The sequence below is a fragment of the Papio anubis genome, chromosome 13 (assembly GCF_008728515.1).
Source record: "Papio anubis isolate 15944 chromosome 13, Panubis1.0, whole genome shotgun sequence".
In the NCBI taxonomy this organism is placed as follows: domain Eukaryota; kingdom Metazoa; phylum Chordata; class Mammalia; order Primates; family Cercopithecidae; genus Papio; species Papio anubis.
In genome coordinates, this window is record NC_044988.1 from 41,302,043 (window position 1) to 41,327,165 (window position 25,123).

The 25,123-nt window shown below is 36.6% G+C and overlaps 1 long non-coding RNA gene across 2 annotated transcripts in view; it reads left to right on the forward strand.

The window, feature by feature from the left end:
* LOC116270016 overlaps positions 1–25,123 on the forward strand; it is a 209,810-nt gene that overhangs the window by 39,803 nt on the left and 144,884 nt on the right. The window contains exon 1 of one of the 2 annotated variants that reach the window (XR_004177877.1): positions 2,988–6,722. The exons of the other annotated variant lie outside the window; for it this stretch is intronic. This is a non-coding gene — a long non-coding RNA (uncharacterized LOC116270016). Of the gene's footprint in view, positions 1–2,987; positions 6,723–25,123 lie in introns of those variants that run through there. 2 annotated transcript variants of the gene reach the window in all.

Genomic DNA, 25,123 nt, shown 5'->3' on the forward strand with positions numbered 1-25,123 from the left:
TCTTATCTATAGCACAGTTCATTTTAGAAAACGTAACTGACCGAATAGTTCACAGGGAAGAGATCTTTTGACCCAGCAAAAGCTATAATGGATCCCCTGCCTTTGTGCTTGACCTTGCAGTTGTTTGACAGAGGCGCTTGAGGTTGTGTGACACAAATCGATGAAAACCTGTACTTGGAAAACAGCAAAACAAACCTAACACTGAAATTTTCAAACCACTCCACTAGCTCAGTCATAAATTAGACCTAATTTATAAAGCACTATCACTATAGTTTTAAAATGTCTGTCTAAATGTTTTCATTGCTAATTAAATAGCAATAGAGCATATTAAACACCAAACAACTGAAAGGCTCTTTTCAGCAATTTAGTCGCAGCATTCCTAAAGTCTGCTCACGCCAATGGTAGTTATTTCTGACGTATTTTAGAAAAAACACATTGATAACTCTGTGCCAAACTTGACACAGTGGTATGAATGTCTGCACCAACTGAAATACACTTACTACTCCAGGGCGCCTTGTTTCCCATCAGCAAATGTGAAACGTATTTATTTCTGAAAATAAAAATACCAGGGAAAAGCAGATTATCTAAACATACCTGTCTAAAAGTCAAATTAGTATTTATCCTATACATTGTCAGATTACTTCTTTTTAAAATTTAAACAGCTCTCCCTTTTACGCACTGCCTCTATTTAGGAGTGTCTTAATTCCTCCTCTGAATATTAAAAATTCACAGTTTCTTCTGTATTCCAGATCAAACTTCTCCTTTCATGCCATCTTTCACTCTTCCCCACATACACCCCCTACCTACTCCAAACACACTTTGCCCTATCCCTTCACTGACCTATTGTGTATGCTGATGTTTTTTGGTAGAAATGGCCAAGTAAAAGGTATGACCTGATAATAATGTCTTCGCCAAAGACCTTCAGTACATCAAAGGGAAATGTATGTGGAGCCATTATTTCTCTAATGTGCCCCCACGCATTTATCTTGGCCTTCCCCATCCCCTTGGAGGAAATGAAAACCCTTGTGTATTTTGGAATGAAGTAATTTTTTCATTGCTTTTCTCAGATTCATTAGTTTTTTAATACCAAAAGGAGATTAAAATAATTTTAAAAAATAAAAATAAATTACTAAATTCCCTGCAGGAAATACTGCCTATCTTTTGCCATTTAATTTTTTTATCACACAAAATGGAGGCACAACGCTATCATCTATACTTTGCAATCAAGTGCCAAGTACGGGGTAATGATTCCATTCTAGTTGGAATATTTCCCATTTTTCAACTGGTTTAATAAACTTTCACTTGAAAGGGGTTCTGATAGGCTTTTTCACAATGAATCAAAGAACTACTCGCCTTCTTCCTTTATTATGCATGCTACATTTGAAGCTAATGAAGCGTAGCTTCTGAGCTGATACTTTCATAGATGAAAGAGACATCATGTCACATCTTCTATTTATTTCATCAGCTACTCATAGCCAACACAAAACACATTGATTGCCTTGAACTTTATTTTTGACAGATGATGGACGTTTCTGTTGCTATCTTGCCTAATAGTTTACTACCATATGCATGTTTTAAGGTATTAACCATGAATAAAATTACTAGAAAAAAATGTACAATAGCAATGGTACATTTAATTGAAGAAAGTGTAGTAGACATAATATTATGTCTTATGTCTTAGAATATTTTGCAGACCTTTATATATCCTCCCCCTAGAGCAAATACTGCCTTGAAATAGTTATTAAGAAGTGTGACATCATCTAATATTATTTTCATGAGGCTTTTATTATTTACTAAATTATCTTCATAATTCATTCAGCTAAAGCAACACCATCTTCTATGAAAGTAGAACTTCATTTATAAAAGGCATCAAAAGGAATAATTCATTGCTAAAGAGATGCTTTCATTGCAATAACACTAGACAGTGTTACTAATTGGCTAACACGAGTCAATGCAATGTGGGAATAAAATTTCAGGCATAAGCTACATGTAATCAATGTAGTATAGGAAATAATCTTTGCTATTTACAGAAATGGTATATGTAATATAAAACATGCTTTTCTATATAATGTTTTGTGACTTTTTAAACTTTAAAAATGTTAATATAGACCATAACTTTTTAAAAATTGGCTTTGCAAATATAATTTCATGGGTATAAAATTATTTTCAAAATAGTGTGGCTTTAACATTGCAAGAAAAAACACAGCTTTTGCTCATAAGAATAGAAAAGTTTTACACACATGCACATATTCATACATGCAACTGGACAAATATAGATCTTTCATTTTATAAAATAATTTTTATATTTATAGCAATGAACTTTACTTGTTCCAAATTAAGTGTTATATTTGGAAGTGAGGAAAAATATTTGATGTAGGATTATAGCACACACTAAGGTACTACATACAAATTATTAAAAAGAAATTGCATCATGAGCTATTGCAAAGAAAGCTGATGTGTAAAAGCTATGGTATGAGTAGAGCAACTACTTGGAAAATTTCCGAGAATGCATCACAAAGTTATTGAAAACATGCATAACAGAAGTTATTATAAGTCAGTGACAACAAAATGAATAGAGCACAAACATCCCCACCGTACAAAATCTATATATTGTCTCTCTTATTAAAGACAACTATCAAGAGTTTTACAGTTAAAGTGACAAGGGCCAGGCGCGGTGGCTCACGCCTGTAATCCCAACACTTTGAGAGGCCAAGGCAGGTGGATCACGTGGTCAGGAAATGGAGACCATCCTGGCTAACACAGTGAAACCCCACCTCTACTAAAAATACAAAAAATTAGCCAGGCATGGTGGCGGGCACCTGTAATCCCAGTTATTCAGGAGGCTGAGGTAGGAGAATGGCGTGAACCCGGGAGGCGGAGCTTGAAGTGAGCCAAGATGGCACCACTGCACTCCAGCTTGGGTGACAGAGCGAGACTCCATCTCAAAAAAAAAGTTACTACACAAAAATGAATGAAATTAAAATCTGAAATTTAAACAACAATTAAAATTGGACTCCCATATATAAGGGAATTGGTGAAGTTCTTAAATTTATTTTAAGGAAAATAAAATACCAAAAGTAAAGACTGTTTTTCAACAATATGAATGTTATCCATCTCAAGGTTAAAATTAGCTTTCTGTTCTTTGATCTCTTCAGCTATGCTAATCAATCTAAGTTGTATAAGTCACTGATTCAGGATTCATTGTGGCTAACTCTGTAGTACACAATCAAATTAATTGTTGGCTTTTATTGCATGATAAGCTAGAAAATTTCTCAAGAGACCCCTTGGCTGTGGCTTTGCATTAAACTGGTCTGCTCCTAAATACAATGTTGTCAAGTGCACTACATTAGAAATCAGAAGCAGCCTATTTCATGTTTGACTCATCCACTCTGGGCCAGTTTCCTTATTTTAAAAATAGGAGCCACCTATTAAACCACCACTACAGCTCCAAAATTTGGTAATTCCAAATCATTCAATACCACCAACTTATTACTCATTTTTAAAAGTGATATAAGTCCAGAATATTCAATATACTAATGTATGTTTTCTCTATATAAGAGTATCATAATAAAGCCTTTCTATCTATAAGCAAACACTTTTATTGCTGAAACAAGTCCAGTTACTCTCATTACGATATCAGATAATTGAAAACATCTACATTTTTATGTTTTCCAAAGTGAAAAAACCTATTGCATGGTCATTCATTAACCTTCACTACAACAATAAATTTTTATTAAAAGTTTGTATCAAGCCTCAATTCCAATGTCTTTGTAAAGATCCCTTTGATACAGGGCAGGCAGTCCCCAAATGGGGGCTTAGCTATGAATGGTTCTTTGGTTCATGTAGGAAAAAATTCAAGGGTGAGCCGACGGTAGAAGAAAACAGCTTTATTGAAGCAACAGTGTTAATGTTTTGGTGGTGTTAACAGCTCAGGCAGTGTTGTAGCTCTGTGCCTGTTCCTTCAGAGTAGGGCTACCCCATAGGCAGTGTGCTGAGAGTAGCAGCTCAGGATAGTTCTGCAGTCATATTTATACCCACTTTTGATTACATGCAAAGTAAGGAGCAGGTTATGAAGAAATTTCCAGGGAAAGGGTAGTAACTTCTGGTTCATTGGGTCATTGTCATGGAAAGGGGAAGTAACTCCCCGGTGTTGCCATGGCAATGGTAAACTGACATGACACACTGGTGGGTGTATATTAAGAAAAGCTGTTCTGCCTTGGCCCTGTTTGAGCTTGTCCTCAATTTGGTATGGTGTCTGAGTCCTGTCTCCAGAGTCAAGTCCCAACTCCTACCTCATCCTCTCCTCAGAGACTGGATATTCCTCCTTAATCTTAAGAAGGCTGCAGAAGAGCAGAGGTCCATCTTCTGTGACTTCTTCTTTCTGAGTTTATGAGCATAGGCCCTGCCTACCACCAGAGAAGTGAAAATCTCCAGATACCTAATCCAGGAGGCCCAGAGGTAGGACACTTTTTATTCTCTGGAGTAGAAGGCAGGATGGGGTGGAAGCCTTGTACCAGCATTGTCTTTACCTGGAACTGTTGTAATCTAGAAGACATAAACTTTGAAGAGGTTAAACAAGCAAAGGCAAAAAATTAGTAACATGAGAGCTATCAGAGGTCCTAGGAGAGGTAAAAACCAGGGGAGATTTGAAAAGGCACTTTTAATAGTTGACCAGACGTAGCTGGAGTCAGTGCCCTGGTTATATCTATGTAACCAGGTAGCTCTCTCATATATCTTTTGAATGTTAATCTCAACTTTTCCAGAGTTGTTAGTATATGTGCAGCAGGTTTTATTAATAACTGTATACAGTCTCCCACTTGTTCAGCTAGTAAATAATCCGATACTAGTCTGTTATTGATAACCACATTTGCCAAAGAGTCTAAATATTCTTGAATTCCTTTTAGTGTCTGACCTGTGTTGGTGGCTAAGGATTCTAGAGTTTGAATTAAGTTATTTAGAATTTACTCACGGTAGGCAAAGCCACTCCAGGGTGCTGCTAGTCCTATTGCTTCCCCAGTTCCTGCCAGAATTTACCCTATTGCTTGCTTACTTCTGGTATCCTTGAGTCTTATGGGGCTATAGGCAGTAACTCCTGGAGGAGCAAGTGTTGCCAATGTACATTCATCTCTGTTCCAAGTTTTTGATATACAAAGGAATGATACTCCTAAAAGAATAGGTGACTCTGTAGGGAAGTTGGGAGCAGTTATGATGTGCCACTTCTTCCCATTCATGGCCACAGACAAAAATGAGCCCAGTTTGGGTACAAACAAAGGCCCTATGGGGTGTGATGTTTATCCTTTGCTGGTAAGTTGGGTCTATAGAAATTTTCTTTTCTTATTCCAAAGGGGATAGACAAAAGTTTTTGTTTTTCAGAGAGGTGCAATACTCTCACCTTCTCAGACTATGAAGTATAAAGTTGTTTTTCCCCTCTATATTCTGATCCAGGAGAAAGCACCATATATAGTCTCCTCACTTATAAGTGCAGTCCCATTTACCTTGCTGTGACCTTCGGAACTTGACAACTTGCCAACTAAAGTTGAATCAGAGTTGAATCAGAGCATCAGAGAAGTTTCCACTTTTGTATCATTCACACAAGAGTGGGTGCAAAAGATAGACTCATTAGTGCTCCGGTGGTACAGATACCCAACTTCCCAGGTCCAGGCAATAGTGGTATGAGGCATTTCAGGTGTAATCCACTAAATGGGTGAGTGTTCCACTTAACTTCTAGGGGTTGGGATATTTCAGGATCACTATGGCTAATTAGGAGGCCTGGGGGATTATCATGAGCTATTCCAGATGAGCCAGAAGATAGAATTTTCTATCCTGGGAATGTTGATGAAAAATCCAGCAACCATGAAGATGATCCCCTGATGCTGTAATTGTTGAAGTATTTACTAGTTAGGTTCCCATCCACCCTGGTTTAGGATAATTGGGAGAGCAAACATGATTAACAGTAACAGAATGGTGTTCAATTGGGTCGTAGAGTGGCCTCCGCACTCAATAAGGACAAAATAATTTTTTCCTGGGAGGTTGGCTAAGGTGACAGAAGTATTAAAATCAAGAAGAAGAAAAAAATTAAAGCTTCTATTCCCACCCAAAGCATCATGTTACCACTTCCGACTGAGTGTTGATTCTTTTAAATAGGTAGAAGAGATGCTTGGAAGGTTCACAGATGTAGGTCATGGTCTCCACCTTGTATGCCTGTGATACATAAGAAACAGGTTTAATCCTGAATAGTTGTACACAACTAATTATTTCCTGAAGTTTAACAGCATTGTGGGAACTCAAAAACACCTGATGGGGCCCTTCCCATTTTGGTTGTAATTGATCTTCAGGGGATCCCTCTTTTCAAGTTCTTAGTAAGACCAAGTCTCCTGGTTGAATAGGAGAGTTACTTCTCTTCCTTGTGGGAGGGGACAATATTTTATTTCCATAGGTTTAGAGGGCCTTTTGAACCAGGTCTAAGCTGATAATATGGGTGAGCATTCTATTTATCTCTTCATCAAACAGGAGGCCTGAAGTTAAAAAGGGCCACCCATAAGTCATAATGGACTAAGTTTTAGAATTCTATTTGGGACTATCCTTGTGCATAAAAGGGCTATGGATAGCAGAGAAACCCAGGCCTCTGAGGCCTCCTGACAGAGCTTTGCTAATATTCATTCTGAAACGTGATTAACTTTTTCTACCTTACCAGAGGATTAAGGTCTCCAGAAGGAGTGAAGGTAATAGGTAATACCTAACTCTGGGGAAACGTGCTGGGTCACTTTAGCTGTGAAGGAGGGTCTGTTATTACTCTGCAGGATTTTAGGTAATCCCCAGTTGAAGATGATCTCTTTATCTAAAAATCCGAACACTTTTAATGCCTTCTCTGTCCTTGTGGGGAAGACCTCTATCCATCTGGTGAAAGTGTCTATAAATACCAGCAAATATTAAAGTCCCCTGTATGGTGGCATCTGAGCAAAATCTATTTGCCAGTCTTTCCCAGGGTATGTTTCTTGATGTTGTATATGTCTGAGAAAGGGTGGGGGTATGGGACGGCTTCCTGGATCATTAGAGACACACAGTTCACAGGCCCTGGTGACCCTCTTTACAGTCTGGAATAGCTCCTTTCCTAAGAAGATTTCAGAAACTAATTTAAATAGGGAACCCATCCCAAGTGTGAGGAGTTACAGATCTACTTAACTATGTTTCCATTGCTCAGCCTCAGGGAGGAGGAAGGAGGAGTGTGTTGCTTCCTGGTAACCATCCGGAGAGATCCTTTTGTAAGCCTTTCTGTTCTATTTAATTTCCTTGGGGGCATAGCACGGTGTTGCTGATGTGGATGTAGTACCTGGCACTGATGAAGCGGCCTGTAATACTGGTGTTTCTTTACCTGTGGCCTTAGCTGCTCTGTCTGCTAGAGCAATTCCTTTGATAATTAGAGGTGTCTCCCTTTGGTGTTCCCTACAGTGAATAACTGTTACCTCCTTTGGGAGCTGGACAGCATCTAAAAGTTCCAAATTCTGAGTGATGTTATATGGCGGATCCCTTCATTATTAGTAGTCCCTTTTCTTTTCATATAGCAGCGTGAGCATAAAGCAATAGGAATATTTGGAATCAGTATATATAGTGACTCTTAAGTCTTTTCCTAATTGAATGGCTCTAATTAAAGTGATTCGTTCTGCTTTTTAAGCAGAAGTATCAGAAGGCAAAGTTTCTGCCTCAATAACTTTTTGTTGGCTAACTACCACATAACCTGCCTTTCTTACTCCTTTATGCATAAAGATACTCTAATCTATAAGCCACTCAACATTAGGATTAGGCAAGGGCTCATCTTTGAGGTTAGGCCTGCTAGAGTAGGTCTGTTCTGTTTTCCACACAAGCATGAATGAGTTGGGGATTTGTTTCCTAGGACATGAAGTTCCACAATAGAGTAGCAAGGTTTAAAACTCGATGTACTTTAAAGATAACATAAGGGTATCAAGCAAAAGGGCCTGATATTTATGTGACTGGCCCCCATTTAGCCATTGGTGTGCTTTTGCCTCTACGACTTTCTGGTGGTGGGGGGCATGACATCAAATTGCTGTCCTGGGGTAAACTTACTGACTTCTATCAATAGAGTGGTGGTGACCACAGCTCACAAGCATCCTAGCTACCCATTTGCCATTTGGTCTAGCTGTTTAGAAGAGTAAGCCACTAGTCCTACTAGTGGGATGGCCAAAGCCATCCCTTGTTTTTCAGCAGCATAACAGAGTGAATGGTTTTTCTATGTTCAGAAGTCCCAAAGCAGGAGCTATTCCTAGCATTTCTTTTAGGGTTAAGAGTGTCTTTTGGCAAATTCCATCCCAATTCAAAGGCTTGTGATCACTCCCTTGTAGAGCTTCATAGAGTGGCTCTGCTATAGACTCAAACCCAAGAATCCAGATCCTGCAGAGGCGAGCCATTTCCTAAAAGGCTTTTAACTATTTCTCACTTTGAGGGGCCTGCAGTGCCAAGATGGTTTCTTTTTGCTCCTGGGCCAAAGTCCTTGTCCCAGGGGTGAGAACATATCCCAAATATTTAACATTTTGTGCAGAGATCTGGGTTCTGTGGTGAGATAACTGATATCCTTACTTTCCCAGAAAATTAAGGATCTGAATTATGTTCCTGTCAGAGTCTTCCCTAGTAGGGATGGAAATTAGTAGGTTATCTGCATATTTCAAGACAGACCCATTAGTTAACTGTAGTTCCCTTAACTCCTGGCCAATGCATTGCCAAAGAGATGGGGAATGTTCCTAAAACCTTGGGGAATAACTGTCCAGGTAAGCTGAAATGCTTTATTCGTGTCTGGATCAGTCCATTCCAAAACAAAAATATACTGGAAGTCTAGGTGTAAAGATATATAAAAGAAAGCATCCTTTAAGTCTAACACTGTCAGTTCTCTACTTTCTCAGCCATTATGGGTCTGGGTGCCTCAAACTCCCTCTTAAGCCTGGGGCAACCCTTTTTCAGTGGCCTTTCTTGCTTAAACAAGACATATTGATTCTGGCCTAAAGGCCAGTGAGTTGTGGGGGCTCTTGTCTGAGCATTTCAGATGCTGATCTCACCACATTTCCTCAAGCTGAGTAACCCTGAGGCAGCATGGTTTAGTGGGTGAGGGTTCAGGGTAAAGCAGCAGCCACTAACAGTCATGCTTTTTTATCAATTCTTTTGGAGTTTGCCTCTTCCTCTTCCCTGTCCCTATTACTATAAACCCCAAAGGCAATGTCTAAGAGTTGTCTCATGGAGCTTTGGGGTCCCATTGCTACTTTTTGTAGCTTCCTCCTAATGTCAGGGGTAGATTGAGTAACAACATGCATACCCAGGAGAGCTCACCCTGCTGGGGAGTCTAGGACTGTATTAGTATATTTCCTGAGTGCCTCAACCAATTGGCCTTCAAATGAGTGGGATTTTCATCTTTCTTCTGAGGAATTTTTCTCACTTTATCATAATTAACTGGCTTAACCAAACACTTTTTCATACCATCTGTTAAACAAGTTAGTGTGTGATTTCTGCTTTCAAGATCTTGAGAACCTCTCTGGCAATTCCACTGAGGGTCGACATCTGGAAGTAAATCTCCCCAACATGATAAATGAAATGGCCTGGGTTATGTGCAGCCACTCTATCTCCATGTTCATGAGTAGTACCTAGAATTCTTTGTTTTTCCTTTGCAATACCACAAGTGGATAATAATACTTGCATGTCATGCCAAGTTAAATCAAAGGACATGGTCAACTTAACAAACTCCTTTACAAACTTCCCTGGATCCATCAAAAACCAACAAAATTTTTCCTTGCATAAAGGCAAATCAGACATGGAAAAAGTCACATATTCTCTGATTGTTCCTCCATTCCCATAAGCTACCACCCACAACTGACGTAAGTTATATTTTGGGGCTGATATGAGGCCCCACTCCTGGTGGTACTGGTTGGGCTTATTTTTTCAGGTAGTGGGGGATATAAGCCAGGGCTTTTTGGATAAGTGGGAGGAATGCCTGACAACCTTGGGGTGGAATCTTGCTTTAGAGAACTAGTGGGGCCTCCTGTCAGAACTAGGGGACTGAGAAGGCTCTGAAGGTAGGGGAGGGTGCAGCACTGGGCCTTCTGGGGTGCCTGGGAGAATCATGAGCCAGACATAATCTACAGCTAGCCCTTAAGTTAGAATCCTGGTAGAGGGCCATAAAAGCCTGTACATAAAAACCTTCTTATTTTCCTTCCATTTTATAAAGCAAATATAATTATAAAATATCATCATAATGTAAAGAACCATGCCTAGGCCAAATCTGTTAGTTGGTCAATTTTTATTAAACCCAAACATTATTGCAATGATAAATTATTTATTTTCTTCTTCAATTTGTCTAGTAATTTAAATTTACTCCAGTAGTCTAAAAGGCACACTAGATGTGAATCTTTGGGGATTCTCACTGTTGTCTTCATGTCTAGTAAGGATTTCCACAGGGGGTTTCTGTTAGCCTAAGTTTAGTGAGTGCCTAATTAGTATTTTTCCCTTTTAAGTGACCACTTTCTACAAAATGTAGATAGCAAGGTGTTACAAAAGCAGGTGATGAGCCAGAAATGGGCAGTAGGGTGTTGAGCCTAAATTCCACAGAGTGAGGGTTGGGCACAGAGTGGGGTGCTAAACAAATGGTGACTGTGGATAGGAGGAAGAAAAGAAGTAAATAGCGATGCCTAAGGAGAGACTTCAGAGGCCCTAATTTGCCAGAGAAGCTACCCAGTACGGGAGAAACAAACAAACCAAAAAGTTGGGATGGCCACTTATCTACAACTGTAGGTAGTCTTTCATCAGGCCAGGGTCCTCGGAACTCCCAGTTCCTTTGACCAAGAAAGGCTTGAGCAAGACAGCACGATAGCACACAGGAAAGGGCTTGCAAATGGCTAAGGAAAATAATAACTTCTAACTTCAAGGCAGAAAAGGATAAGACCAATATCCCCCCCAGGGGAGTGGCTATACCCCACAATTCTAGAGGAAATGTCAATGCCAAAAAGCCCAGAGCATCCAGGAAGTGACCAAAACCAATGCTGAAATACCAGAGTGCCCAAGATCCTGTGAACAAGGGTACCCATACCAAATGCTGACAACCCCAGGGCATTGGGCGGAATGGCCAACAGTGAACTCAAGACCAACTTGGTGTCACAGAACAATGTGATTTTAGCATCCCAGAGTCAACACAACAGGGGAGCTTTTACAACCAAGTGTTCTGCCTTAAACAACTGCCCAAATACAGTGAACAAGAAAGTCAAAAGCAAACATAAGACTGCAAAAAAAAAAAAATTAAGGATTGAAAATGAAATGACTGATGGAACAATAAAATGAAAGGAGCAGGGAGAAGGAGTGACAAAGTCATTTTTAAGGGGAACTCAAACAATGGTAGACTTCTAACCAACCACCTAGCCAAGGACTTTTATTTTATTTCCTAATTCTCCTGACACTACAGGTGAACAGAGGAAAACACTCACTCATCCACAGGAGCCAAATAGCACTGACCAATTTCCATGTAGGACCCAGGTGAAGGTCTCTCCAGGATTCCTCAGCTTGGGTGGGCTCAGGTGCCATGGAGGGTGGAACTGTTAAAGGGACCAGTAACCCACCGGTCTGCAGGACTGAGTGGCAGGTCTCAAATGAGGCAGCGCAACGTGATCACTTGTTAGAACCTAGTGGAAGGTGATTGGATCATGAGGCAGTGTTTTGTGATAGTGAGGGAGTTCTCATGAGATCTGATGGTTTATAAGTGGCACTTTCACCTGCACTCATCTCGCCTGCCACTGTGTAAGACGTGCCTTGCTTCCCCTTCAACTTCTACCATGTGTAAGTTTCCTGAGGCCTCTGTAGCCATGTGGAACTGTAAGTCAACTAAACCTCCTTTCTTTATAAATTATCCCAGTCTCAGGTGTTCTTTATAGCAGTATGAAAATGGAGTAATACAGTATTATAGCTCTTAGGTGTTAGCAGCTCTTGCAGTTTCAATCACCAATTGCTTTGCTGCCTCTCACCATGTCTCCACTCATCATCTCACCGACTGCCATCTCTCGCCATTGCCTCACTGAATGCTGCTTCTCTCGCCATCTCTCATTCCACTGTCTTTTCTCTGTGCCCTACATTGGATGCCAGGGCAGGGCAGGCCACCCCCAAATTAGGCCTTAGCCAGGGAGAGGTCTTTGCTTCACCCAGGAAAGAATTTAAGAGTGAATCAGTGGTAGAAGAAAAGAGTTTTATTGAAACAGTAGTGCTACAGCTCTGGTGGTGTCACAGTTCAGGCAGTGTTAAAGCTCTGTGACTGCTCCTGTAGAGGAAAGCTACCCCATAGGCACTGTACTGAGAGTAGCAGCTCTGGGTATTTCTGCAGTTATATTTATATCCACTTTTAATTACATGCAGATTAAGGGGCAGTTTATGCAGAAATTTCCAGGGAAAGTGTAGTAACTTCTGGATCGTCAAGTCATTGCCATAGAAGGGGCAGGTAACGCCTGGGTGTTGCCATGGCAACAGGAAACTGACATGGCACACTGTGGGCATGTTTTATGGAAAACTGATTCCACCTCAGACGTTTGTTAGCTAGTCCTCAATTTGTTCTGATGTCTGAAGCCCGTCTTCAGTATCTCACCTTTGCTAAGCCATCCTAACTCTAGTTTCTGAGAAGCTAACATCCTAATTTCTGAGAACCTTTTTTTCTCATCAGGAGTACTATTTTTAAAATGTTTCATATCATATTTTACCTCAGTATTTTCAACATCGTAATAACCATGAGTATGATTGTACCCAGTAAAATCAGCTGTCTAAAAAGTCTATACTATTGATTTCATGTTTATGGATTGTTTACTACCTACATTCAGCCTTTTGTAATTCTTCAACAGCATCCCTGACTGTCTCACTCTGAATCTCTAAAGACCATATTTGCCTATGTCTTCTTAAAATATATATTCCAACATATAGATTAATAAGAGAAGACTTGAAAGGTTAAGCAGAAAGGTTCAAGGAAAAGAAAACAAAAACTTGGTTGAACTGTGTACTTGCTCTGCTGTTGCCTTATTTCCTTTTGTAAAATGCACGATGATGAACATATCCCATATAGTTTTCATGAGAATCATATATCATAAAGCACATAAACTACCTAGAATAGTGTCTGAGTACATGATTGCTTTTTAAGTAAATACTACTATTTCAATTTAATTACATAAATATAATATACAAATATTTATAGTGCAATATTAAATTATAATACAATTGTACATTAGATGTATTTTATTGATATTCCTTAATTATATAGTATGTAAAATCTTATTTGTAAGAGTACCAATGTATGCATATTATTATTTTATATAATTGAAGGAAAATAATGCCTCTGAGACAAAACTCTTCATATTTAAAAGATTCTTTATGATATGTGGAAATGTGCTTGTCTTTATTTTGCATTCTAGATATTTATAAAGTGAAGTTAAACTTTTTTTGAAGTTTTAATACATATTTAATATGTTTATATTAAAAATCTCATCTACTGAAAATACGTATTTTCCTCAAGTACAAGATTACCTGAAAGGGTAAATGCATCCCATCTATTTTATATAGATAGATAGATACATATATAGATACATAGATGTAGATACTTATCGATAGCTATCTGTGTATATATATAGTTTATTTGTAACTACTACTAACATGTGTTCAAAATTTTGAATAACAAACAAGATTTTGCTTTTAGTTTATCATAGAAATAGTTTATCAATAAACTACACTTGTGCTGTGGTATTTAAAAGCACATTTTATTGTGTCTGAGTTTTGTGCAGTTATAAATATCATATGCAGAACTTGACATAAAGAAACATGTTCCAGTCCTACATGTGTAGCAAATCAATGCAATATTTAATTCAATAAGCATTTATTAAATAACTTCTCCATACTATATACCTTCCAATGTGCCAGAGATTTGACAAGGAACCCTTAGATTTCAAAGTATAGTAATAAAAATCAGACTAAAGAGTCTAGCATTACATTTTTTTGTAGAATACAGTAATAAAAGGCCTTATTAATTATATCTATCTTAGGGTATATTTTGGACCTATAAGCAATTTTGTGCAGTTATAAATATCATATGCAGAACTTGACATAAAGAAACATGTTCCAGTCCTACATGTGTAGCAAATCAATGCAATATTTATTTCAACAAGTATTTATTAAATAACTTCTCTATACTATATACCTTCCAATGTAGGAAGGTATATATATCATTCATTGCTGAATGATAAAATATAACTAATAGCATTTATAACATTGGTTAAGGCCTCACAGAATTTGCAGAATCCATTGAAAGTGGTCATCTGGCCAGAAGTGATAGAATTCATAGAAGATAAGCAATATGGAAATAGCCTAAGAAAAAAAATCACTCGTCTTGGAGACAATGCTTTTATCTAATAAATAATATAAAAGAAAAGCAAAAGATATCATGTGAACCGTGGCTTCATACAAATTTAAGGAAAATGATTAAGAAACTGACAAGATTTAATTATGATTCCAAACAAAGAGCCAAGACGATAATTACATATGGGATGCAAAATCAAGACTCTAGTATATAAAATGTCATCCTGGGGAAAGCATTATTGATTTTGTGCTGAAATTTGTTTTTTGCAAAGAAGGAGTCTCAGGAATTTTTAATATTTAAATGTTGGTGACATGCTAAATATTAGATAAATGTTTGGCATATTAGTTTCTACTAATATGTTCACTAAAACTTCTTAATATAATTTGCTAAATTTTGGAGTTTGGGATAATTTTGGATTTACAGAAAAATCAGAAAGATAGTAAAAAATTCCTTTATAGCCCCCACTGAACTTCCTCTAATATCAACATTTTTATATAATCATGGTATGTTGATAAAGCTAAGAAATTACTATTGATACAATACTCTTTACTTCAGGCTTTGTTAGAATTTCACAGTTTTTCCAGTAATATTCTATTTTTGTTACAGAATTCAGTACAGGGTACAATATTGAATTTGTCATTATGTTCCCTGAGTCTCTTTTTATCTGTGAGTTTCTCCATCTCACTTTCATGACCTTAGCCATTTTGAAAAGTACTAGACTGATGTTTTATAGAATGTCCCTTTATTTTTTTCTGGTATTTTTTATGATTAGACTGTGGTTATTGCATTTGAGGAAGAATTCCATGGAGATAAAGTATCCTTTATATCACATTAAATCAGGGGTACCTGATATCAACATGACCTTTCACTGGTGAGATTGACCTCTGTCACTTGGATTGAGTGCCAGGTTTCTCTGCTGTGAAGAAACTATGCTTTCCTTTTCAGGCTCTATTAACTGGAAAGAAGCCATTAAGTTCAAAGTACAATCAAGAAAAGAGGACTTAAACTCCACCTCGTAGAGATGGGAGTAACTATATATTTATTCCTAGTAAAAATTTGATATGTTTTGGTCTAATATATCAGCTAGGCCCAGAGTTTCTGAGAAGGAGAAATATGCCATATCTCACAGTGACATTCCTTGAAAACAGTCACATGAAATAACTTATTTTAAAAATATTTTAAAATGAATATGATAAAATATTTGTTTTAAAATAAATATGATAAAATATTTGTTTCAAAATGAATATGACAAAAGAAAACTAAGGGTAAAATTAAGCTAGAAGTAATTTAATTACTTAGGAAAGTTAAAGAATCGGAATGGTTTGAATTTTAACACTTGCCACTTAGTAGCTGTGAGACATGGATATTTTACTATTTCAAGTTCTCAAGAAACAACAATAGAAACAATATACTATTATTGTAAACATCAAATTAGTTAAATCAAACTCTTGGCCTGTTGTCTGGCATATGGTCAATGTTCAAAGTACAAAAACCCTTATTTTTTGACATTGGGAGACAAATGGCCCTTTCTGAGAATCTGTTCCCACCCTCTAAGGGTAATCTCTTCCTCACCTCTACTCGCAGATTTAATCCTTCCTTCAATTGTGCACTCTCTTTGATCAAGGGCTGGATGTCACAGGTGCAATACACCTTGATCTAGCCTTCATTCCATTTTCTGCTGATACATGATTCAACAATGAGTTTTTCACATAGTACCAAGATGTGTCAGTTTTAATCAGTTTTCTATGAAAATATGCTATCTTTGTCAAAGTTTGACTGGTGAAATCTAAGTCTTTACTTTTTAAAAAGAAGTGTCACATCTGTCTAATGTGCTTGATTACCATGTAAATATGCAGATTCTGATCTGTATAAGTGAAGTTGAAGAATTCAGGTACCAGGTCTGGCATGGTGGCTCACACCTGTAATCGCAGCACTTTGGGAGGCTGAGGTGGGCACATCACGAGGTCAAGAGATCGAGACTATCCTGGCCAACATGGTAAAACCTCGTCTCTATTAAAAAATACAAAAATTAGCTGGACATGGTGGCACATGCCTGTAGTACCAGTTACAAGGGACGTTGAGGCAGGGGAATCGCTTGAACCTGGGAGGCAGAGGTTGCAGTGAGCCAAGGTCGTGCCACTGCACTCCAGCCTGGCGACAGAGCGAGACTCCATCAAAAAAAAAAAAAAAAAGAATGCAGGTATCAGCATTCTGAATATTCCTGGGTGACTGTCTTGGTGACTTTAGGTGATGCTCATTACGCTCTGAATTGGCACATAGGAATCAGCTATGCATGATAAAGATTGCTTATGTTTGGGGAAAAAATCGCTGTGATATTTTATGCCTTTAAAAAGTACAGAGTAAGAGGTATTAAACAGAATAGTTGAACTATGAAGGTCAGCCTTGTATTTTATATGAGTAAAACATGTAACTTCTTGATAGTTTTTCTAATCTGATTGTAACACATGTACTTTCTTGCCAAGGTTTATTATATGTATAAATCAATAGCCCAAATACACTGTTTTACTGTTATCTGTTTGACAATTGCTACAAAAAGATAACAGTGAATTGTACTGTATATTATTTGTATAGAGATGCTTCCTAACCCACTGGCAATAAGAAATCAAAATAATCAGGATTTCAGCCAATAATAAAAATATGAATGTTGGCTGATTTGTTGATGTGGATAGTGCTAAAAACACAATAAAAAAGACTAATATTTCCAGCAATTTTTTCAGTGTAAATGAAGATGTAATAAGTGGAAAATAAAACCTCTAATTAATATAATTTATGTACTTTTTATCATGAAGATTTTCAAAGTTTTTAAAATCAGTACTTACTAATTTCATTTTTTCTTGTCCTTCGTCTCCAACCTTCTTAAACCAAGAGACTAAGGTTTGGCAAAGTGCTGAGAGCTTTTGACTCTCCCTTCCTAAATGTTTGAAAACATGCATAAGTAGAAATGATCCAAAAGAAAAAATATAGCTGGTACTTGTTTTCCATCCTATTATAATAAGTCTTCCACACATAACTCACAGTGAAAACATTTCCAAAACTCACTGCTGACCTCTCCAAATTGTTCTTCTTAATTATTCTGTAACATTTGTAATTGCTACATATTTGGGGCCTCTCAACTTCTGCTATAAAAAATCATGATTTCTTTTTGAAACCTTTTCCTATTACTTTATGATTCCATGTAACATTATTCAAGTTCTTACTCTTTGCTCTATTATCAGAATCTCTGAGAGATTCTATTTTATGTTTTACAGTACTATTTTCATATTGGTGGTTCTCAATTCTATATTTTCATTCCCGTCTTGTGTCCTAAAGAAAAAAAATTCCAAATAGAGACAGATTGCAACACATGTCCATCACCACTAGAAGCTAACCATTTCCAACTGAATTTATACTGCTATTCTCCAGACTTACTTCTCCTTTAATTTTCCATCCACTTTTTTCCTGAACTGTTGACATGAGTTGACATTTATTCATACAAGTCCTCTTGTCTTGATCTCCCATGAAGTACTAAGTGCTGTCACTTTTCTGCTTACCTCTCTCACAGTTGTAGAACACTTTCCATGTGATAGACATGGGTCTTCTTAGCCATTTCCTGAATTGTTGTCTCAGTCTAGGTGCTCTTACTCTTCTCTCTCAGCTCTATACATTCGTTTCATTTGTGCTGTCAGAATTATCTTTCTAAAATACAAATTTGAGTATATCTTATGGTTACACCTTATGACGTTCAAGGACTATGCAGGATAAAGCACAAACTCTGGCCTGATCTACATATTTCTCCAAAACCTACTTCTATCTGCATTTTCAGCTCACTTTACCTTTACTTCTTTCCTCTCTTCCCTTCAAAGACTCTCCTCTTATCTTTGATGTTCTTTGAATACTTATTTATGTATTTTAGAGCCGACAAAACTGATAATTAGAGTTTATATTGATACCCCCAAAGTTACATAATTAGAAGGCAGAGAAATCAACATTCAGTTAAGTCTCCTGATGCCAAATTGAAATAATCAATTTACCACTTAAAAAAACTGAAGAAATTCAAGTACTACCAATATTTTTTTCTTCAAGATTAAAAAAAGGGAAATTATATTCTGAAGACATTTAATCTCACATGTATGGTATCTGTATTAATCTATTTGCACACTGCTATAAAGAGACCTGAGACTGGGTAATTTATTATATAAAAGAAAAGGTTTCATTGACTCACAGTTTCACATGGCTGAGCAGGCCTCAGAAAACTTATAATCATGGCAGAAGTTGAAAGGAGAAGGGACAAAAGGGCGTTCTTCACATGATGGCAGGAGAGAGAAGAGTGAGGAGCTAAGGGGGAAGACCACTTATAAAACCATCAGATCTTGTGAGAGCTCACTCATTATGATGAGAACAGCATGGGGGAAACCACCCCCATGGGCCAATCAACTCCTATCAGGTCTCTCCGTGGACACCTGGGGATTACAATTCAAGAAGAGATTTGGGTGGGGACACAGCCAAACCATATCAGTATTTATATGCATTAGCTTTGGAATCGAAACTTGTGATTAATTCTTACCTTTGCTCAATGCTATTTCTCAGTCATTAAACAAATTATCTAACCATTAAATCCCAGTTGCCTCATAGCAAAAGAGGGATAGCAAAATATGACTCACAGCATTACTAATATCTTTGAAATATATTCATAAAATTTAGTTAAGTTTTAGTGTGAAGTATTTGGAATGCCTAAAGCAATTTTCATATGCATCCAACATCCTTAAAAATAAATTGCTAAATGCTACCAAGAATCATTTAAAGACTTTTTGATATTTTATGTTTGTCAGCATCATGTTTTTAGAGCATGCACACAGCATTTATAATAACCTTTTTTCACTAATAATAAGAGGTAACAATGCTTATCAATTGTTGAATTTTTTAAAGTGCACCTTTAACCCTTACAAAAATGAGGGATTATTTCCTTTTATTTTCTCTAAGAGGATATATAACAAGAGTCACACAGAAAATATGGGAGGGCACCATGAGTGAAATTCTGGTATATCAACATAAAGTCCAGTGAGCTCCCTCAATGTTATTTTATTTAACTTTCAGAAGTATTACTGAAAACTCTTGCCTCAGTTTCTCTGAAAGATTATTTCTTAGTAAGAAACCTTTTAATTTAGAAATAATTAAAATATGTATTTTAAATACATTCTTAAATAACTTGATTTTTAAATAATTTGTTCAAATTAACATAATTTTAGGCAGCACTTGAAACATTTGACTAATTTTCCTGTCTTAGATATTTCCTGGCGAAAAAGATTACATAGGAAAAGAAATATTCCGAATAACCACAGGCTGCTTACTCCAACTGCTAGAAAATGTAAATAAGTACATCAAAAGCCAAAACATGATTTTCACTAAACATTAGTTGGTGTGAATGGTGCCCCACAGAGTTGTTTCAGGACAATTCGTTTCATCTATAATGAGAACCAATGGGGTAAATTTGTAAGCATTGAAGAAACATAAATGACATCGCCAATTACTCCGTGCCATCACAACATGCTTCTTCCTTCTGACAAAACAGTGAAATTATGATAAGCATCGTCCAGGGACACACAAAACTACCAAAGATGTAGTTTACTTAATCTTGATAATTATGTCCTAAGTGCATTCTTTCCACATTTCCATTTGAATTTAGGCATTTTTTTCTGTGTCTTTGAATACTGTGAATGGAAAATGTTACCTTTAAGCCTAGAGGTATTGTTTCATGGGAGATGTCTTTTCTTCAAATATTTTAGAAACTTTGGAAATATTATATCACTCATGGTGCATTCTAGGCAGGGAATCAAGCTGAATAGTCTTTTCCAGATCATGAATCTGCACTGGTGAATTGTTTGAGCACATTTGGGAGGTCAATTGGTGGCTTATAAAGAGACATTCATATGTCCAAAGATCCAAATAAAATATAATTCCACAGACTTAAACACATCAACACCATGTTTCTATAGGGGTGATGACACACTGTCTAGAAACAGATCTGTGGAAAAAATCCATGAACTGTGACTCAATAACACAGTTTGGACTTCTGAATAAAAATCATATATATTAGTTTTCTTGTACAAATAGATATGGCTGTCAAAAGACTTATAATGTTGTCCAAACTGTAACAAGGACCAGCTATGTGACTGAAACCAGGTTATGTCATATCCCTGATCTTGATATACTTAATATACAAAATGAACAAGCTTGAGGCTAGCACAAAGGAGATATAATTCTCTCCATGTGGACAGACATTTATTTTCAGAATGCTGCCTCCTCCATTATAATGTATGGTGATAGATTTGCGGAAACACTTTCCAACTGATTAATTACTATATTGTCTTATTGCGCTAAAAAGATCTCTATTATGAAATTGATAGTATGTATACGCAAAACTTTCTTTGAACAAACATTCGATAAATGCCACTAAGTGCCAATAGTGACACTATACTGGGTGCCGAGGACAGAAGAAAAATGTAATATAGACCTTGCCCTAAAGATGTATAAAGTAAAACGTGAAATAAAAATCCACTCTGTTGCATGCTTATTTTTCACCAGGTTGCATAGTTGCACAGTTAATAGATTAACAGAGCAATCTGTATGCAAATGTAGATTTGACTGACTCCAAATTCTGTGTGTAGTCAACAATACTGTATTACCGCAATAGGGAAAGGAATTCACAAATATTTATGTGGGCGATTCCGATTTCAAGACCTGTTTAGCTGTGGTCTCTGATGTCTTTAACCCACAGACTAATTCCACCAAGTTTCCTGAACCAATCCTGTCAACCCAGACAGCTTATTCCAGTGCTTATTTCTTCCATTTGGGGGATTTAGGAGTTAGGGACATGGCCATACACTGCATGAAGTATCATAGGAAATCCTCATTTGTGTCCTCTCAATTCACTTACCTAATAAGAATCTTACCCCTGCTTCTTCTATGCCGATTTCCTTCCTCAAGAGAATAGAGTTAGCTCTATAACCAGAGTCATCATCAACATACTTGAGACTGTAGTTATGTGAACACCAGTACTGTCCATAAGCAGCCAGAAGATGTTATTTTCTTCAAATTGGTGCCTGACGGTAAAATGACAAAACTTGTCCTTGCTTTTGGTCTAAAGATTATTTTGCAGCCAGTCATATAGCTGAGCTTTCTCTTGGCCTTAGCCCTGCCTGATTCTAAATTTCCTCAATCATCCTTCATTCAGTTGAGGTCATGGGAAATTGTGAATTGTCAGCTTTGTTTTCCACTTTAAGCATCATTTCACTATTCAATTTATAGCACTTATATTAACCTCCTAAGCAGACCATTAATCCAATATATCTTGCTTAAATAAAATATTGCTTATTTAAGTTAAATATAATAAAATTTTACAATGATTATACATTTATCCACAAACATTGGAATGCAAATGTCAACATTTTGTTTAATAACTCCTCTAGTGCCTTCTACTAAAAATCATTTCAGTGACTGTGATGACTATGGCTTATGGATGCCAAACTCTTCTGGGGCAGATATATTTCTGCCTGCTTTGTGACTTCCATAGGCAATGATGTCCATTACCTTGAAGTTAAATTGAAAATGTTTGTGTAACTAGGCAATTGAAAACTCCCTGTGCTATGTAGGATGCCATGTTCTAATGGTTTAATTAACTTTGATCTCTGGAAATATGTACATTTTAAATTGATGTTGTACAGATGCTACATTTGTAGGATCAATGTCTCAAATAAATATACTGTGGTCTTCTATATGTCACATTTTGTCAACAGGAAGTGGCTTCTTAATGCAAGTAGCTTCATTATATAAAATGCAGTTATTCTTTGGACAAAATATTGTAAAATAAAGTACTGTGTATTAAAATGCATATTATAATTTTGGTGGATATTCTTAGAATTGACACTAAATGTATTTTATCCTCATAGATTTTTTTAAAAGGTACATTTAAAATAATATCAGTTACACAATAACTATATTTACGATGTTCTATATTTAGGAGTAAAAACATCGATCATAATGATAAAGTTAGGATGATAATAGCTCACTTTGCTATCACTTTAAAATCTGCACCGCTATTTAGAACACAGGCCCTATTACATAAGGCTCTTAGGTAGGAAACTTATCCTATTATTTTTTATGTGAGCTTAAGATAACTGCAACCTCTCAGAACACTTTACTATCTTCAAAATGACAATAAAGATACCTATTTTATCAGGCAGCTTTAATATTTATTTGTGTTAATAAAGGTATAAACTTATTTTTGTTGACAAAGACATTGAATATCACATTTTATTTGAACAGATTTTATCCTCAAGGCAACTCTGTGAGATTACTAAGAATCTCACCTGGAAAAGGGGAGATTCTAGCCACAGATATACCATCACGTTTCAATTAGTTCTGTGGTAATCCATTAGTTCTGTGGTGTTTGAGAAGCACTGGTGATATGTACGTTGCTGGAATAGAGGTGATTCATGGGGATAATGAATAAAACCTTTTAGGGAGACAGAGGATGAGAGTCATGCTCATTTTTCTGAAAGACAGATGTTTCCACTATGTCAAATAAACATTGTATAGGATTTGGTGGTGGGAAACTGAAAGCTTGAGATTGACGGCTTAGACCAAAACTTCCAAAAGGCCAGAAGAGAACAGAAATTTTATGATGAAAGATATAAATAAGGTACCATCTCACGGCTTATTTTAGCCTACTTTTTTCTTCCTGTTGTTTTAACCTTGCTCTTCTGAAGTGCCCCCACCTCTTCTTCAACTTTTAAATACATCTCATTTTTCAGTGTTTTTTAAGAATAAAGTCTCATGAATTCACAATCATTTTATTCAAAGATTTTATTTTGCCACTGTCCATTATTTTTTTTCAGTTTTGCTAACTCTCTGAACCCATAACTACACCCACTGCCTTAATTTTTCAGACAGTTGAGAGACTGTGTACTCCCTGTGTACTCCAGCTCCTTTTTCAACACTCAACCAAAAGTTACCCTAATAAATTATCCAGGATGTCTTTCTGACAAAAATCACTGGCCTTGTCTCACTTTTGATCTAAATTTAATGCTGTGACTTTTATTCAATTGACCTCGGTTTAATTAATAATTTGTGAATAAATATATTAATTTAAATATCAAAATATTCAGAATGAACATCAAATCCAGTTGAATATGATTCATTAATTAAAACACGTCATGCATGAAAGAATAGGTGAGAATAAATCCCTCATAGAAATTTACAGCTGATTATTGCTACTCTCTTTTCAACATATTTATCTGACTGGTGTTCTTTACTATCTTTTGCTCTGTAACTCTAAACATTACTTTATCACTATACATTTTTCGTCCCTTGCATTACTGAATCAACCCAAGTTTTCCAATATTGTCCGTGTGCTGAAGTCTCCCAAAGCTTCTTTCTATTCCTGATCTTTGTTGTTTTCCAGGCTTGAATCCTTAATTATATCCTAGGCAATCCCATTGGATATCCTCTCTTCCCTTCAAGTAAAATATTCCAGGACTAAAATGAGTTGATAGATTAAACTGCCTGTAACTTTTTATAAGCCTGATATCAAGATGGCATCTGGCAGAATAAGAGCAACACTATTTTTTTTTTCTATGCACCCTATCTTAATTCTTTTGTGCTGCTATAATGAAATACCACGGACTGGGTAACTATAAAGAACAGAAATTGTGTACAGTTCTGGAATCTGGGAGGTCCAAGATCAAGATGCAGGCAGTTCAGTGTCTGGTGAAGGCCTGTTCTTCATACATGATGCCATCTAGATGTCTTCTGGTGGTGGAAGAAAGGAAGAGGCAAACTTTCCAAAGGCAAGTCCATAAAGTTTCATCCTCTGGGTCCCCTCCTATGACAGCATTCCAGCTCCACTTCTCTCTTGCATTTCTTGCTAGTAAGATAAAGATTTGTAATTTCTCCCCATCATATATACTAGTGCTCCGCAGGACTGCCTACACAAAAGAATTAACTGGAGAGAGTTTGACAGAGTGGTGTTTACTTCCCCAAATATTTTTATTTAAGTGGTAAGAAATAAGACTCAAGCATTTGAATTTGTTATAAGCTTCCTGGGCTACCTATCTGAAGATAGTGCAAAATTTGTTAAGTTTGGTCACCAACGGCTCAGAGGAATAATTCTTTTTTGAGTCCATTGACCCCATTTTGTGTTAAATGTGTCCCACATTTTCCCATTTCTTGAGTTAAGAAGTAACAAAGAAATGGGCAGAGAAAAACTGGATCAATCCCACATTAGAATAGAGCAGGAGTGTTAGAATACAGCATCCTTTTATGTAAAGGCAAAGATAATGTAAGAAAAATTTCATAAGGAGAGAATTAAATCTTAATAACAGCTACAGCTCTGTCACCTAAGATTAAGTTATTTAAAATCTTTACCTAATTATATTTTACGAAATTTATTTCTCTAGGTTTTTACATTCTGAGACTTTTAGGAATACCATATTTTATTCTTTATTATTCATTAATCGAAGCCTCAAATTGTATTTACTTGGTTTTACTATGTATTAGACAGTAACTCATTTAAAGTCAATAATTCTACAAGATAGGTCTGATTACTCCCATTTCACATATGAAAAAACTGACACTCAAAAGAATGAGTGATATTTATGATAATAACAGCTATTAAATAAAAGAATTTCGTTTCAACTTAAATGTAGTTTCACTATTTTTCTAAGTGAAAAAAAAACTCAAACATTCTCAAACTAC